Source organism: Meriones unguiculatus, chromosome 19 (assembly GCF_030254825.1).
Source record: "Meriones unguiculatus strain TT.TT164.6M chromosome 19, Bangor_MerUng_6.1, whole genome shotgun sequence".
NCBI lineage: Eukaryota > Metazoa > Chordata > Mammalia > Rodentia > Muridae > Meriones > Meriones unguiculatus.
Window position 1 is genome coordinate 14489305 of NC_083366.1, and position 15899 is coordinate 14505203.

At 44.5% G+C, this 15899-nt stretch overlaps 1 protein-coding gene and 1 pseudogene across 1 annotated transcript in view; one reads left to right on the forward strand and one right to left on the reverse strand.

Annotated features, from left to right (window-relative positions):
* Frmd4a (FERM domain containing 4A) overlaps positions 1-15899 on the forward strand; it is a 577932-nt gene that overhangs the window by 32155 nt on the left and 529878 nt on the right. The gene's annotated exons all lie outside the window — the stretch shown is intronic.
* On the reverse strand, positions 8368-10526 carry LOC110554700 (polypyrimidine tract-binding protein 1-like; annotated as a pseudogene).

The following is a 15899-nucleotide window of genomic DNA, read 5'->3' on the forward strand; positions in this document are numbered from 1 at the left end:
AATGAGGAGGCAGACAAACTCAGGAATGAGTCAGTGTTGCGTATACACACCCAACGGCTTTTACTTCAGCAGTTTTAAAGCATCTGAAATATCACTGCCTTTCACCGCTATGCCTGAGATCTTTTGAGTGTTAGTATGGCCACACCACACGGAATGTACCTGACCTCTCTGACTTTTATCTGTACTGTAAGTAGATAGAGTCAGCTGATATTTTGGGGTTGTCTGGAAGCAGATAACAAAGGCATGTTGCTATCACATAGAAGCGACAAAAATAATAGTTTCTTCTAGTTCTGGTGGTGGAGAAGGTCCAGAATGATGGGACTTCATCTCTTGCTGCATCCCATAGTAAGACAGAGCAAGAATGCCAGCTCCAGTATCTCTCCTGTTCTGATGAGGCCACTAATGTGATGGTGGCAAAAGGGAGGGGAGCATCCTCACGACCTTGTCTAACCTGAATTGTTTCCCAAGGACCCTCCCTCCTAATACCATCAAGACATTCAAAGGAAAAGGCTGGAGTGTGGCGCAGTGGCAGTGTGCTTAACATGAGAGCCGGGGTTCTGTCTCTGTGGGTAGGTGGAAGAGAGGGCAACAGACACCGGTTGATGGATCAAACTGTAGCTAAAAGTCTAAGACGTCTAGCAAGGGCAGAGAAATGGCTCAGGAGGTTAAGTAGCTGCTGCATAAATGTGGGGATCTAAGATCAGATCTCCAGCACCCACATAAAAAGCCAGGTGTGACATTGCACCTTGTTGATCCCAGCACTGGGGGCACAGACAGGAAGATCCCAGGGGCTTGTTGGCCAGGCCATCTATAGTCAAAGGAGCTTCAGGTTCAGATACCCTGTCTGTGTAGACAACCTGGGGAGGGCTAGGAAGACAACCCAGTCACCCACTGGCCTCTCCATGGCTGTGCAGAGAGGCACAGGCACCCGCACACACACCTGAACACACACAAACAGGTACGCTGGGGTCTTCTAGAGACAAGGACAGGATGGCCTTGGTGAGCCAAGGGTAGACAGCAAGGGTGAGCGAGAATGGCAGAGAGCACGTCCTGTGGCCAGGGGACTCTGCATTTTATATCTTGGAGCAGGAGGCCTGACATTCTCCTTTCCGTGGAGTGCTAGCCTATATTTGTGCCCTAACATACATGCTCCTGCCTGTGAGGATTATATTGCCTTGGCCAAAGGTGGTCACAGGAAATACACTTATCCAACAGCGTGTTTATGATCGTGCATATCCGCAGGCTCCCTGGGCTCTATTTTCTTTCCGGAGGAAGTTGGAGATGAGTTTTGACTGGAGTAAATTCCCTGCCAGGCCAGCCAACTCTTTTTGCATTTTTTTTTTTCTCTTACAGCCAAGAAGACACTTTCGGCTAAGCAATTATAAAGATAAAAACAGTAATAGGGAGAAAGTAAAAAGCAAAAATGTTTCTAATGTTCTTAGGTGAGGAGAGCTCAAAGATGTCACTACCTTTCCCAGAAGATCATTTGGCTTGTTTATTTACTCTGAGTCAGTTTTAAACTGCTGCATCCCAGGCTATTTTCAAGAAAAGTAAGCTTTTTTTTTTTTTTTGTTTTGGAAGTTTACCATATTCAATGTTGATGTGTCTTAGTACATAGACAATTTTTCATTGAGTATTAAGTCTCTCTCTCTCTCACACACACATACACACACACATTCTGGAGTGCATGATTTTTCAGCTAGGCTGGAAGTCAGCATTCCAGCAACCTTCCTCTGTATACTCCTTCAAGCTCTAATAGTGGGGTAACAGGCACACACAGGTATGGCTGACGCAGTATGAGACTGCAGACGATCTGAACTCAGGTTCTCGGGATTGCCCAGAAAGCACTTTTACCCGCTGACCCGGCTCTCCCCCCATTTTCCTCTGTGTAATGGAAATGTGGAGGCAGCTTTGTGATTAAACATTTGCCCAGGACATGCAAGGACCTGTATTTCAGTCTGTACATCACTCCCCAAACGGTGAATGAAGCCAGAATGTCCATCTTGCTATCTACCTCTCTCATGTGCTTTCTTTCCAGAAGGGTATTTGCCACTCACAATCCCTGCCATAGCCAGATTGTGTAGACTGTGTCTGTTCCCATCTCTTGGTACCTGATGTCCCTGGATAATGGTTTGCTCAGGACACAAACAGTACCTGAAGCTCCCGTGTCAGGAAGTGAGCTGAGTGAGGTGAATTCTTAGTCTACTGGGAACAGGAACATTGAGATGAAGGTGGCAGATGCTGAAATGGAAAGTTCAGGAATTACAAGGATCTGAATCACCACAGCAGGTATTTTCTTTAAACCAAAAGAACATTAACAACAACAACAAAACAACCCTAGATGTTTCTCTTGATTTGCAGTTCCTTAATCACTTTTTGTTAAATTGGAGTAAATAAGATTTTTAGTGTAAGGTGAATATTTTAAGTTTTAGAAAAAAAAAATCCTCCCCATAAACCTGGCTACCACAGTGACACGATGGTAGAATCATGGGAAACTTTTTTACCTTCCTACCATGCCATGGAATGATTACAAAATTCCAGCACCATGTTGGTGTTGGACTCCCCTCAATCCTTTCCCCCGTGTGAACCCATTTGAGGGCCTGCATTTGCACAGGCTGGTCCTCCTTGGCATTGGTATTTTAGGAAGGGAGGGGATGTCATTACTAAAAATATCTATAACAGACCTCAGTTTCCGCATTTGTTACAAAGCCAGGGTCCTCAAGGATATTGCCAGCCTACCCTGCAGATCAACAGGAAAGCCGCTGAGTGACGCAGAGTATCGCCACTACATCATTGTGAGACCCAATCACAGCCCACTCGGCGCACCTGAGCCCACTGTAACCTTCTCACGGCCTGCCTGGGAAGCAGACGAGAGCTGGCATTTAATAGAGCTTGTGGTTTTGAGGAGAGCCCAGCAGCGAATCTTACTGAGTGGATTTAGGCTGCGGTGACCTTTCTCTGCCATTATAAACAGTGTCGGCAGGTTAACGAGATGCGAGAATGCAGTGCTGTTGTGGAGGGAAGCTTTATGTCTTCACTAGGCTTTCGGTGGATGTTGTTGTTAAGAATAGTACAGGCCTCCATTTTCACTTGTTCACTCCTTTGGGTCTAGTTGAATTGGGGTCCACTTTTGTTATGATCATGCTGCCAATATGAAGGGTCAGTGAACTATGGGTTGTGCAATATTGCGCAGAAATATTGCACTCAGCGTAAATGCACAGGCCCGGCCTTATTATTTCATCTGCCTCCAGCCATGTGGACATGGAGGACAGTTAGTGTTTGTGAGCTGGTCTATTTTATTAGTGCACACGAGGCCACGTGGACCTCCAGCCTGCAGAGCTCTGCCTTCCAGCATCGTTAATGGCTTAAAGCAAAGACACGGCTATTTCTTTTATTAAAAGTACAAAATACACACCTGCCACAAAAGAACATATCAAATAAATCAGAGGTGCAGCGTAAGGGAAAATATAGCAAGCACCCGTGTGCCTTCCAGCTTCCAGGAACCAATGTCAGTAGCTCACAATGGTTATCCCTGCCTCATGCCACCGCCTTTGTCCTGCCTGAAGCTAAAATAGCTTCCTAAGAATGTGACATTGGCCTGCGTTTGTGTTAATTACGCCTTTACTTTTCTCTGTTATATTTTATAAATTTTATTAGAAGAAAACATCACCCAGGGAAATGAACCGGACTTAAATTCTATACGTCTCAATGAACTCCTATACAGTTAGACTAACCATTCTGAAGCTATGGAGCGTAGCACTGGATTTTATGCTTTCCTTATCAAATATATTTTCACGTATTTGTCTACCGCCAAAAATAAGAACGTGATGACAGGCTTCGAACTAGAAAAGCAGTCAGCTTTGGATACTCTCATAACCCATGCCCATTCTGTGCATTCTGTCCTGGCTCATCCCCAATAGCCTTTCTGGTTCTCTTTCCTATTATACTGAAACACTTTTTTTTTGGGAGTTGGTCTGTATGTGTAGCCATCTCTAAATAAAATGTTTGATATTGTCTAGTTGAGGAATTGTGTGTGCGTGTGAATGTGCTCCATTTTCTTCTTCATGTCTGTGTTTGTGTGTGTGATATGTGTGTGTTTTATGTAGAGGACAGTGAAAAACCCTGGTGTCATTTCGCAGGCACTGTCTACCTTGTTTTTAATTTCTTTGAGACAGGTTCTCTCACTGACCTGGGACTTGCCGAATAGACTAGATTGGCTGGGTGGTGAGCTCCAGGGGTTCATCATCCCTGCCTCCCTAGCCTGAGAGAGCTAGCATGCACCACCAGACCTGGCTCTTTCCAGGGTGGGCTTTGGGGATCAAACTCGGGTCCTCAGACCTGAAGGGCAAGCACTTTGCTGACTGAAAATTTTTCTTTCTTCTCCATCTTAATGTTAACTTTGCGCTTCCTTCATACTGACATAGCAATGTTCAGTTATGAACGTGCCACACTTCATTTATTCACTGTACTGCAGATGGACATCTAGACTGTTCCGGAACTTTGCTAGTAGGGCCTTGTTATTTGAGCATTCTTAAATATGTTTCCTGGTAGCTAAAAGCATGCATTTCTGTACTGTTCACAGCAAAGAGTAAGCCTGCCAGATTTCAGCCACCGAGGCATGCTGCTATATTGACAGACATTCTAGGTTAACCAGCAGTTGGCAGGCGATACTTCTTTTTGTTTGTATTTTAGTTTCTTATGTCTGTATGCAGGCTTTGAATTGCCACCTGAAAGGATTATCTAATTCTAAGGGTGAGATGATTTTCATCATTTACCTAATTATCATGAGACATTTTTACATAATCCAGTTCTTGTTTTTGCATATTTTCCTACCTGGTCTTTTTCTTATTAATTTTGTTTCTTTGTTACATACATGATTCTTATACTCTGTTAAGTTATAAATATAACGCTTAGTAGCATTTTCACTCTTTTGAACACAGTATCTTGATCCAGCTAAAGTCAAACTTAGAAGAATTTTCTTCCGGGATTATACTGCCATGGTTGTTTAATGTATTCAGCATAATGATAAACTTCTATTTCCTCTAAAAGTTTCCTCACTTTTCCTGATGAATTTAATGAAATTCACCTGACTTATTTTTGAGTAGCAGCTGAGAAAGGGAAGCAACTTAATTTCTTTCATGTGGGATCACATGACTGGATTGTCTGTCTCTTCCTGCTCCCTCTGTGTCTGTGACCAAACAAAGCTCTATATATCATGCAAGTATTTAGGAGAACTCTGTTCTGTTAGCCCACGTCTTACAGCCATACCAATCAATCCAGCATAAATCGGTAAAGTGTGGTATCTGCAGGAAGCCTCTCCTTCCCTATTGGTCTCAGGAACATCTTAATTGTATACCTTTTGTTTCCAAATCCTATTCGGGAATCTGAAATTTAAACATACATCAGGTTTGAGGAAATGACATTTTTCACTGTTGGACTCTTATCTATGGACTATTTAGCTATTCATTGCTCACTAAAGTCTTTCATTTACATTGTCTTACATTCTTTATTAAGCCCCTATGCATTTTCATTTGTTTCTAAGAAGTATGTGTTCAGTGGTGTTGTCCACTTGAGGGATGTCCACTTGATATACACCGCTTAAAACTGATTGAAAATTTAAGTTATTTAAATTCATCTCTTAAATTGTCTATTAATTGTTCATGAATTCTTTTGACTTCTGTATCGATGGTTAGTGATCACTACTTTTTGTCACTTGGTCATTTTCTAAGTTTTAATTTTCACATACACATACACCTATATTATAGTTCAGCTCACTCTCACATTTCCCAGGAAAAATAAAGGCAATAAAAGGGTTAGCGAGAGGGGGACCCGTCTCTTGTCTCAGCCCTATATCTTTCCATCCCTGTCTTCAGTGTGGAAAATCATTTCATTTAGAGAATCAGTTCCTCCTGAAAATTGATTTGGAAAAGGAGGATACACACTTCAGCTCTCCACAGGAGTCTAGGGAGCGCTTAGTGTAGGTGACACTTTGAGTTTCTTGGGTAGGAGCTACTTTGTCATTTTTGACATTACAAAATTATTGTCTTAATACCTGGTGTTTCTCAACCCTAGAATTTACCATTCTAGCTGTTTCATAGGCCTTTGCTGAAATAAGCCCAGGAACTGGCAGAAGCCTGTCTTAAGAAGGTCAAGGATGCTGCTTCAGTATGCTGAGTTGTCAGTAGCAACACGGGGACACAGGGTAAGTCAGGACAGGGACCAATTATTGTCTATTTTTTAAAAATGCTTCTCTCATACGCTACATTTTGACCACTCTTTCCCCTCCATCCTCTCCTTTCAGTACCTCGCCTGTCTTTTCTCCCTCAGATCCATTCTTTCTCTGCTTCAGAAAGGGGCAGGCCTCCCGGGGACATCAACCAAACATGGCCTGTCAAGTTGCAACAAGACTAGGAACCTCCCCTCATATCAAGGCTGTATGAGGCAACTTATTAGGAGGAAAAGGGTCCCAAGATCAGACAAAAGAGTCGGAGACAGCCTCCACTCTCACTCTTAGGTGACTCACAAAAACCCCAAGCTAAATAACCATTATATATATGGAGAGGACCTAGGTTAGACAGACACAGGTTCTCTGGTTGTCACTTCAGTCTCTGTGAGCCCCTGTGAGTCTAGTTAATTGATTCTCATGGTGAAGGACAAGTATGCTGACAGGAAAAATGATATTAAAAGAGTTGGTGATGTCTACCAGTGTTTCCGGGTTTAAGAGGGTGCAGGCAGTATCACTGCTTGAATCCTAAAGGGCTTTGGTTCTTTATCATCTCATAATACACACACACACACACACACACACACACACACACACACACACACACACGATAAGTCTCCAGAGAAAATATGCTGAAGACATTGTAAACTAATAACCTACTCAGACATGTAGTTGGTGGCTTATAAGTGCCAAACCCAGGCTAAGGTCCAGGGTATAAACAGGAAGGAAGCAGAGCCTTTTCTCATAGTAGGTCTACATCAATGACCCTTCATAACATGGATGAGTCATAGGGAGGTATATATGGGACTTGGATGAAGAACTTTTACTCTTTGGGGATGCTGTTAAGAATCTGCCTAACAGTGCAGAATCTTAGAGCATCTTGAGATGCTTTCTAAGAAGCGTGCTCTTTACAGTGTCAAGCCACCAACTACATGTCTGAGTGGTTAAGGCCTCCAGGTCTTTGGATAGCCCATCGGTGTGAATACTTGATGCCTACCCTTCCATAGACCTTCCTCATGGAGAAGCTTTCTGGTGTGGCCCGGCTCTCCCTCCACCAGTTCTTATGGTTTCATCTCTGCCTCCAAACCAAATACAAAATTCTACAGGTTATAAAATGACTATAATAAATGCCCCCCACACACATCTACCATCTAGGACAGGATGGAATGTGGCCAGGGCTATCTCCAGGACAATACTGAGACTGCAGTTGTTACCAAAGTATGCATCTGCCACCACAACACAAACAAAAAATGGCTGTGCTATCTCCAACCCATACAGGCATAAAAATAATAAATATTTACATACTTCCCTCTCATTCACAGAACGTCAGGGTCCAGGGACATCATCCCATGGAGACAGACTGGTCGTGGAGGTGTGTGTTTGGGAAGGGCAGTTAAGGCTTGCGGTCGGCCCCTTACCTGGGCTGAGCCAGAGGTGAGCAGGAAACAAAATTTTTAGTTCAAAATTTAAAGACAGAAACTTCTTGAAGGTTTCAGAGCTCCTTCTCTAGGTAGATCAGGTGGCAGGCCACTCTGAGTCCCACCTGCAATATGGCCACCAGGAAGGAGGGGGAGAGAACAGGGAACAAATAAGCTTTGAGCATACACATTCTATCAATCATATCAGTGCTACAGAAGTCACTTGAAGCACTATCTCATGCACACATGTGGAAACAATTAAGGTATTTGATTGAGTAGAAGTATTGCTTGACACAGACACAGTGTTTGTGCAGAATAGAATACAAAGGTCACGTTAGACTCAACAGCAAAGGATGGCATAGGCCCTCTGGATTGGCCAGAGACATGGGAGAATCATGCCTCTTAGTTATAGGGGTGGCGAGGGAGTGGCCCCAGCTCCTATGGAGCATGAGCAAGCCTCCTGGCTCACCTGCAGGTTGAGGGACAAACGCGGGTAGCCCGAGTAGTGGCTGTGTTCTGCGAGGCAGCTGAGTTTGGCAAGGCAGGGGAAGGCGCTGTGTTCTGTGGTACTACTATAGCCGCACACCTGGGCCCCTCAAGGCATCGTGCTGAGCCTGACGGGGTCTCTGTGGCCCGAGCCACTTACCACTGTGGCAAGATGGTCTAGATTTAATTAAAAAAAAAAAAAAAAAGGTCAACTGCTCTCTCTTGAAAAAACAAAATCCTGGGTCTTTAAGGTCACTTCAGCTGCTTTTTAACGTGGCTTTCCTAGAATGGTCCACAGGTACCTCAATGGTGTACTTGGGGAAGGACGTGAGTGAGTGGTGCCACTTGCCTGGGTCATGGTTGTGTAGCTCCATTAGTGCCTGCACCACCTCCTCCTCAGAGCCCATCTGGGTCGGTGCCATCTCACAGTCTTTGTGCAAGAACCAGAAGCCTTTGACCATGCCACAGGTGCTGGAGGAGAGGCTCTTGATGTCCCCCTCAGACACCAAGGGTAGGATGTTGAAGAGGTGCAGCGTAGCTGAGGGTGGGGAGAAGTTTTAGAAGTTCTTGAAGCCCAGCTTCATGAAGCAGCACAGCAGTAGCCGCCACAGTCTCAGGTTGGGCCCTTGTCCTTCTGACCCTCACAAGGCGGCTGCACATTCTGGTCCTTTGACAACATGATGACTTCCCATGCAGCTTGTGCTTATTCAGGTGGCTCATGGCCAGTGGGGCCTGGCAGGCCTCTGCCATCTGCCCCAGTGTGTCATCCTTGTTGAACAAGATCTTCACCTATTTCTTTGTCGCACAGATGTAGAAGAGAATAGAGGCATTAGGGCGTGGTTCTTTCAGGGCACAGGTTGCTGAGCAGCAAGATGGAACTCCCAGCACCCATGAGGCCTAGGGTGGCAATGCGAACTTCCGTGGCTTCGGCTGCTGCACACAGTATAGCTAAGAGGAGCCAGCTCTCCGTGAATGTTAGAACGGAAAGGCTGAGGCCACGGTTAGGTCCACCAGCCCTGGCTGTCTCCAGAGGGGAGGCTAGGGTGAGTGCAGTATGTGCTCTTGTCATTGTACTTGACACTGAAGCTGGTGAGCTTGGAAAAGTTGGCGTGCAGCGTGCAGCAGGCTGTGTTCTGCTCATCCAGTGTCAGCTCGGTGTGCTGAGCGCTCTCAGGTCAGCATGCTGCAGCGGCATCTGGAACCCGTTGTTCTTTGTAAGCATGATCATCTTGAGGGCAGTGCCAAAACTAGGGAAACTCTGGTGGAGCACACCCAGGTGCACTGGGTAGAGCAGCTCTCTGAGATCTGGCACCTTCTGACCCTCGTGGGCACAAACACAGGTGGCAGACACTTACATAGAAAGGTATACATAAATAAAAATAAATCTTAAAAAAATATGATTGTATACCCAAGGAAGGGTTTGTGTTCCCAAAATATGAGACCTGAGCAACATGGTATAAGGAGCATTAAGCATCTAAACAGACACTACAGGGTTGACTGACTGAGCACCAGGACTGTCTTAGTTAGGGTTTCTATTGCTGTGATGAAATGCCATGACCAAAAGGCAAGCTGGGGAGGAAAGGGTTTATTCAGCTTACACATTGCTGAATATTGCTTCCATATTGCTGTTCATCACCAAAAGGAGTCAGGACAGGAACTCAAACAGGGCAGGAACCAGGAGGTGGGAGCTGATGCAAAGGCCATGGCGGGGTGCTGCTTACTGGCTTGCTCCACATGGCTTGCTCGGCCTGCTTTCTTATAGGGCCCAGGACCATAAGCCCAGGGATGGAACCACCCACCATGGGCTGGGCCCTCCCTCATTGGTCACTAATTGAGAAAATGCCTTACAGCTGCATCTCATGGAGGCACTTTTCTCAACTGAGGCTCCTTCCTCTCTCATGACTTGTGTCATACACAAAACCAGCCAGAACAGGGACTCAGGCTTGCTATGGCCATTCCCACATCCTCAGCTCAGTGGAGACAGCCAAGGCCCAGCTTCCCAGCTGCACAGAGTTCATGCCCGCACACTCACCTGAGCATGTACCTGCTTGATGGAGCTGGTCCTGATGGAGGCTGGAGAACTGGATATAAATGGGCTGTCCACAGAGCGTGGGCCCCACTGACTTAGCACTTGAACAAGGTGGTGGCAGCCTCCTCCACATTCATCTTGATAAAGGTCTGGCTCTTTTCCTCCAGCACAAGGAGGTGGCCGACCTTTCCAAAGTGCAACTAAGGAGATGATGTCACCCTTGGTGACATCCCTGAGCAGCTGTGCACGAGAATGACTCTGGAAGGGACTCCTACACAACTGTTGTCTCCTTTCGACTTCTTGCTATTGTTTCCACTGGCTGCTGCAGCTGAGCACTGTTCTTGATGAAGGAGCTATTGCTGACACCCATGAAGAGATTGTGGGGTCCTGGCTTGGTTCCTACCTCCAGCTACACCTGGGAGGATGCACACAGAGAAGACCCAGGGACTGAGTGCAGGTGCAGGATTTGCAACCAGACTTTTTTAAAGGTTTTCATTTTCTTGAATCTAGGGAAGGTTGAGCCTTCCCTAGGACCCATTCCCAACAGTTCTGGACATTTGAGGCAAGGGTGCTCCCAGCCTCTTGCTGGAAAACACAGGTGCTTACCTTCTGTATGGTTTTGAGCTTCCCCTCCTGCAGAGTCACCAAGGAATGAGGAGTTGCTGGTTTTTCTTTCATCATATGCGGCTCTTCCCCTATCCTGATCATTGTGATTTTTCCAGCCATATGATCTTCCAGGACAATAATTAAAAGAGAGGAGCATGTAAATGAATTAGTGGTAGTTGATCAAGAAATTGTAAAGCCTAGAGACCGAGCTGCAGGGCTTGCTTAGGTTAGAGCTAGGCAATAATGCTCAGCAACGTAGGAGCATATTGTCATTCCCATTCCCCCGGTTTAAATTTCATGGATAAACTGGGAGATTTGTTGGGTGTGAGCAGTATCAAAATATGAAATGTCCACACTTCCTTTTTTTGATGGAGTCAAGGGTCTGAGCAGACAAATGTTCAACGGATATTTGTGATATTTTTTCTCTCACAAGCCCACTTACTGAGTGGAGGAAGAGGGGACACTCCAGTGAGAATCCCAGAACTTTGTGAAAACCAAAATGTGGAGAGAGTAATTTTTTTATCTTAACTCAACCCTGTAGTGTCTATCTAGATGCTTTCTGGTCCTTATACCATGTTGCTCAGGTCTCATATTTGGGGAACACAAACTCTTTCTTGGGTATACAATCATATTTTTTTAAGATTTATTTTTATTTATGTATACCTTTCAATGTAAGTGTCTGCCACCTGTGTGTTCCCACAGGGGTCAGAAGAAGGTGCCAGATCTCAGGGAGCTGAGTTGCAGGCTGTTGGTAGTGGACATTGAACCCTGGTCCTCTGGGCAAACTGCTGTAAACCATCTCAACCTTAAAGCTGAGCCATCTCTCTAGCCCCTCCCACTGTTTTTCACTAGATCTGGCCTATTCATACCTGTTCAGACCCAAACATCACCACCGTTGAGGTAAAATTGAAATCTGATCTGTTGACTTCCAACTGACTGGCTCTGATTTTGAACACCAAACTAGGTAGCTTCAAAAGCAGAGCTTTTTGGAGGAATGGAAGAACAAGGGAGTTAATATGTGCTAAGTAAATTCAGTGTCAGGCCCTAGAAATACACCTAGAACTCTGTATGGATCCTACCCCAGCCTGGAGATGTGCTATACCCACTTTCCAGATAGTCAGCTGAGTTGGCTTATGCTCTAATGCTTTCATAAACAGTGAAACATGGAGAAAGTGGGATTCTTGAGTGTGGCAGAGGCTTTTTAGCCTCCAGTGAGCTTAACTCACAAGTTAAGGGTGCCAATTCATGACCACATAAGACTTCCACTGAGTCAATGGCTCCAGGATCTTTTCCTTCTAATTGGAATAGGTTTCATGAGCACAGGGGAGGTGAGGGTTTAGAAAGGAGTTTATTATGGGTGTGTAGACAGGGCCTCAAGTTAAAGAAAGCAGAGGTCCTGTGTGAAAAGAGTGGTAGGACTGTTGAGTTGCTGGCTTAGTGGTTTTCTTAATAGGACTTTCGACAAAAGTGGTTGAGGCATTCAGGGGAGCTGTCAGTCCAGTTGAACCTCTAGGCATTCATGTGCCTCTTTTTTAAAGGGTTCTTGGAGTTTGGGCCACATCTTTACATAGAGCCATCAAGCAGATGTGCAAAAGGAGAAGAAAGATAACAAGAAGTCAGAAGATGAGCTAGAGTGCCCTAGTGCTTATGGAATTTCTGGCCTCTGGCTTGGACAGAACCAAACCCTTTCTGGCCAAGGACAAGAAAAGAGGACTCTGTTCCTAAGACACCTAACCAGTTTTTATCTCCTGGTATCGCCACTAGAATGTTGTAGAAATGGGTGACCATTCGGTGTCACCCTCACTCTAGCACCATCACAGTGCTGTTAGCCACGTGTTTAGCTTCAAATAGTTAGATTACTAACAACTCAGAACCAGCACATTGAACACATTCTTCCATTAAGGAAACAGCTAGTTGTGCACCTTATATACATCAGGCTCTAGTGCTCGGTAAAGGTATTAATTTCCTAGAATATGGTTGCCACTCTTGACTACCACCTAGTGCTATGCTTCTGTATTACAAAGAAGAGGATCTTGCCCCCTTCTCCTCTGGGTATAAGAAAAGGAATTCCCAGAGAAAAATTGCCAAGTAGAGGAATGTTGTAGGATGAATAGGAGTTTTCTAGGAAGGGTAAATGACAATTGGCGATCTCTTCCTGTAGCATAAACATAAAACATGACTTCTTCATGAATACATTTAGTACCCCGCTGAGTGTGGTGGCTCTCTTTGTAGCCCCTGTATCTGGGAGGCTGAGGTAGAAAGATTGCCATGGTTCAATGTCATCTTAGGTTACATAGTGAGTTTCAGATCAGTATGGGTTATAACATGAGACCCTGCCTCAAAACAACAAAACATGACCACCAGTCAGTCCTCATAAATGTTATTGTTGAATATAATCCTCATTCATTTACCCAGCAACAAGGTTTGGTCATTAATCTTTCTCATTGGTAGTACTAATGTACAAATTCAAGTTACCACCATCTTTACTTGAAGTGCTGTTTGGCTTTAAGTTGACATAAGAACGGTCCATTTAGTGGCACTAGTAACTGTCACAGTATTGGCCACCTTAGCACCACCTACATTAGCTACTACTGGGTCTCAGCCTCTTTGCTGTTGGTGATATATGCAACTCACTTTCATTTTACAACAGTCCCGTGAGTTGGCTCTTTGTGCCCACACTTGTAGTTGGGAGAACTGAGGCGGTAAATACAGTGGTACACTTTGGGCTTACCTTTACTTAGCAGTTATTTGTTTGACCAACAGCAAGTCGCTTAACTCTCCCAATGTCAGTTTTCTCATCAGCAAAAGTGGGAACGAGTCCAATACTGTAAGTGTCCGTGATGTGCCAAAGGGTGAAGCAAGGCGATTGGTGTTTATCCTAAAAGGAGCTGGTGTTACTCAGCTCTGTTAGGAGTCTCAGTGAGGGGGAGATATGTTTAATACTTACTGTTATCATAGGGTTAACTTGCTAAAATTAGTGTTTCATCTGACTCCAAAATACACTGAGGTGGTATAAAAACCACCTGTTATCTAAATACCACATGTTATAAATAAACAAATGAAGGTCACCATGACAATCAAAGGAATTCTTGTCATTATAAGGCAGTGAGATGGTTTGAACATAAGAGAGAATAAATACTCGAGAGTGTTGCATACGGATATATGAAGCCAACTTACAAAATTCTTTTGATTTTTTCATTAATTAATTTATTTCCTTTTCATCCCGATTGCAGCTTCCCCTCCCTCCTCTCCTCCCAGTCCCTCCCTCCTCTCCCCACCCCTCCTCCTACTTCCTCCTTCTCTTTCTTCTTAGAGGAGAGGCCTCTTATGTATATCAACCTGCCTTGGCATATCAAGACACAGTGGTTCATATCCTTTGATATTTGCTCTATCACACCTGTTGATCTTTATGTGGAATACATGCATAGATAGATAGATAGATAGATAGATAGATAGATAGATAGATAGATGAGAGATGAAAATAAACTTGTAATTAGATACATGCTATGCAATTTCTTTTTTTTTTCGTGTGTGTGCATGCTATGTTTTTGTAACACATGTGTGCATGTGTATGTAAGTGCATATGGAAGCCTGAGGTTGACACCGAGAAACATCCACAATTACTCTTCTGCCTTGTTCTATGAGGCAGGGTCTCTCTCTACAACCCAGGGCATGCCCATGTGGCTGGTCTGGCTTGCCAACTTGCTGTGCACATCCCCTGTCTCTGCCTTTCCAGCCTGGAATTAGGAGTGAATTTACACATATACCCAGCATTTATGTGTTTTTTTTCTGAGGACCTGGATTCAGGTCCTGATGTGGCCAGAGCTTTAATCATTGAGCCATCTCCCCAGCCTCTTATCATATGTAGTTTCTTTTATTTTTATTCTTGTGTGGTCTTAGTTTTAAGCTTTGCCACTCACTATGTTGTTTTAACTGCATCAGAACGGTGGATGCCATTCTGATCTGAAACCTTTTGGACCTTGAGCTCTTTCTCAGTTAAGTTAGCTTTTAGTACAAATCCAAACCCAAGGGTAATAGATGTAGCTGGGCGTTACGCTTGAAGATGCTGAGTGAATGACATTTAGCAAGTGCTGTCTCTGCTGATTCTGCCTTGCGGTAATCCCCTTGGATTTGATGAATTTGCACTTTGGGCTCAAACTGAAACTCATGGGACACACTAGCATCCTTTGACGACAAAGCTCTTAACTGTCTAGCGACAATGTTGGGCCTGAGCTCTTACAATCTTTTCCGGAGAGATGCACCTTGATGTTATTTCAAACCTCAAGAAATCACATTTTATGGTGGCTTGAACAGTGTTTCCAGGCTGAAGAAAAGGGGGCATGCCCGTGTGGGTCGTAAGCCAGTCTGAGAGCGGCCACATAGGAGAGAAATTCCTGGTGTCGATTTTGTGCAGAGGACTTTCATTTTGAATTCTTGTGCTGGTGGGATGCTCTATCAAATGGGAAGTGCATCTGTATCTGTTTTCTTCCACCTGGAGGCCTCAACACCCTGTCTTTCCAGTCACAGGGATCACCTGTGTCCTGTGGTCTGAGCTCTGTTGACCTTTCAGTTTCTTAATTTGACTTTATTTGCCTTTTGACCTAGAGGTTTGTCAGGATATGTTCTTGGGAATGTGATTCACCAGTTAGCCTTAGGACCAGTAAGAAAGACATTCTCCTCAAAGCTGGTGTCAGGACTGTGTTAGAATTGATTCCTTCTCTGTCCCTCCCATCTTTACTTAATCTACAGCTTCCCCCTGGCTTGAGCAGAGACAATGAGTCATTTTATTAGAGGACTTGCCCGAAGACTTCCCAAAGGATGGATGAATCACAGATGCTGGTTAATCTTGTCTGCCAGCAGCAGAGTTATCTAAGGAGTCTGTAAGCTTCATCTGGAACAATCCAACCTCTGGCCCAGGGGCTGCATGCCACCGAGGATAATTATGATGTAATGGGTCCCAACATAAACTCATCAACTTGCTTAAAAAATTAGGATATGGGGAAGGATTTTGTAGTTTGATTATATATAAGAAGTGGTTATATATCATTAACTTGTAGATGATAATGTCATTTTACAACATTAAAATGTTGAACACATCTGGACAAGTTCCTAGTATCTTGAGGGAAGAACGCCCAGG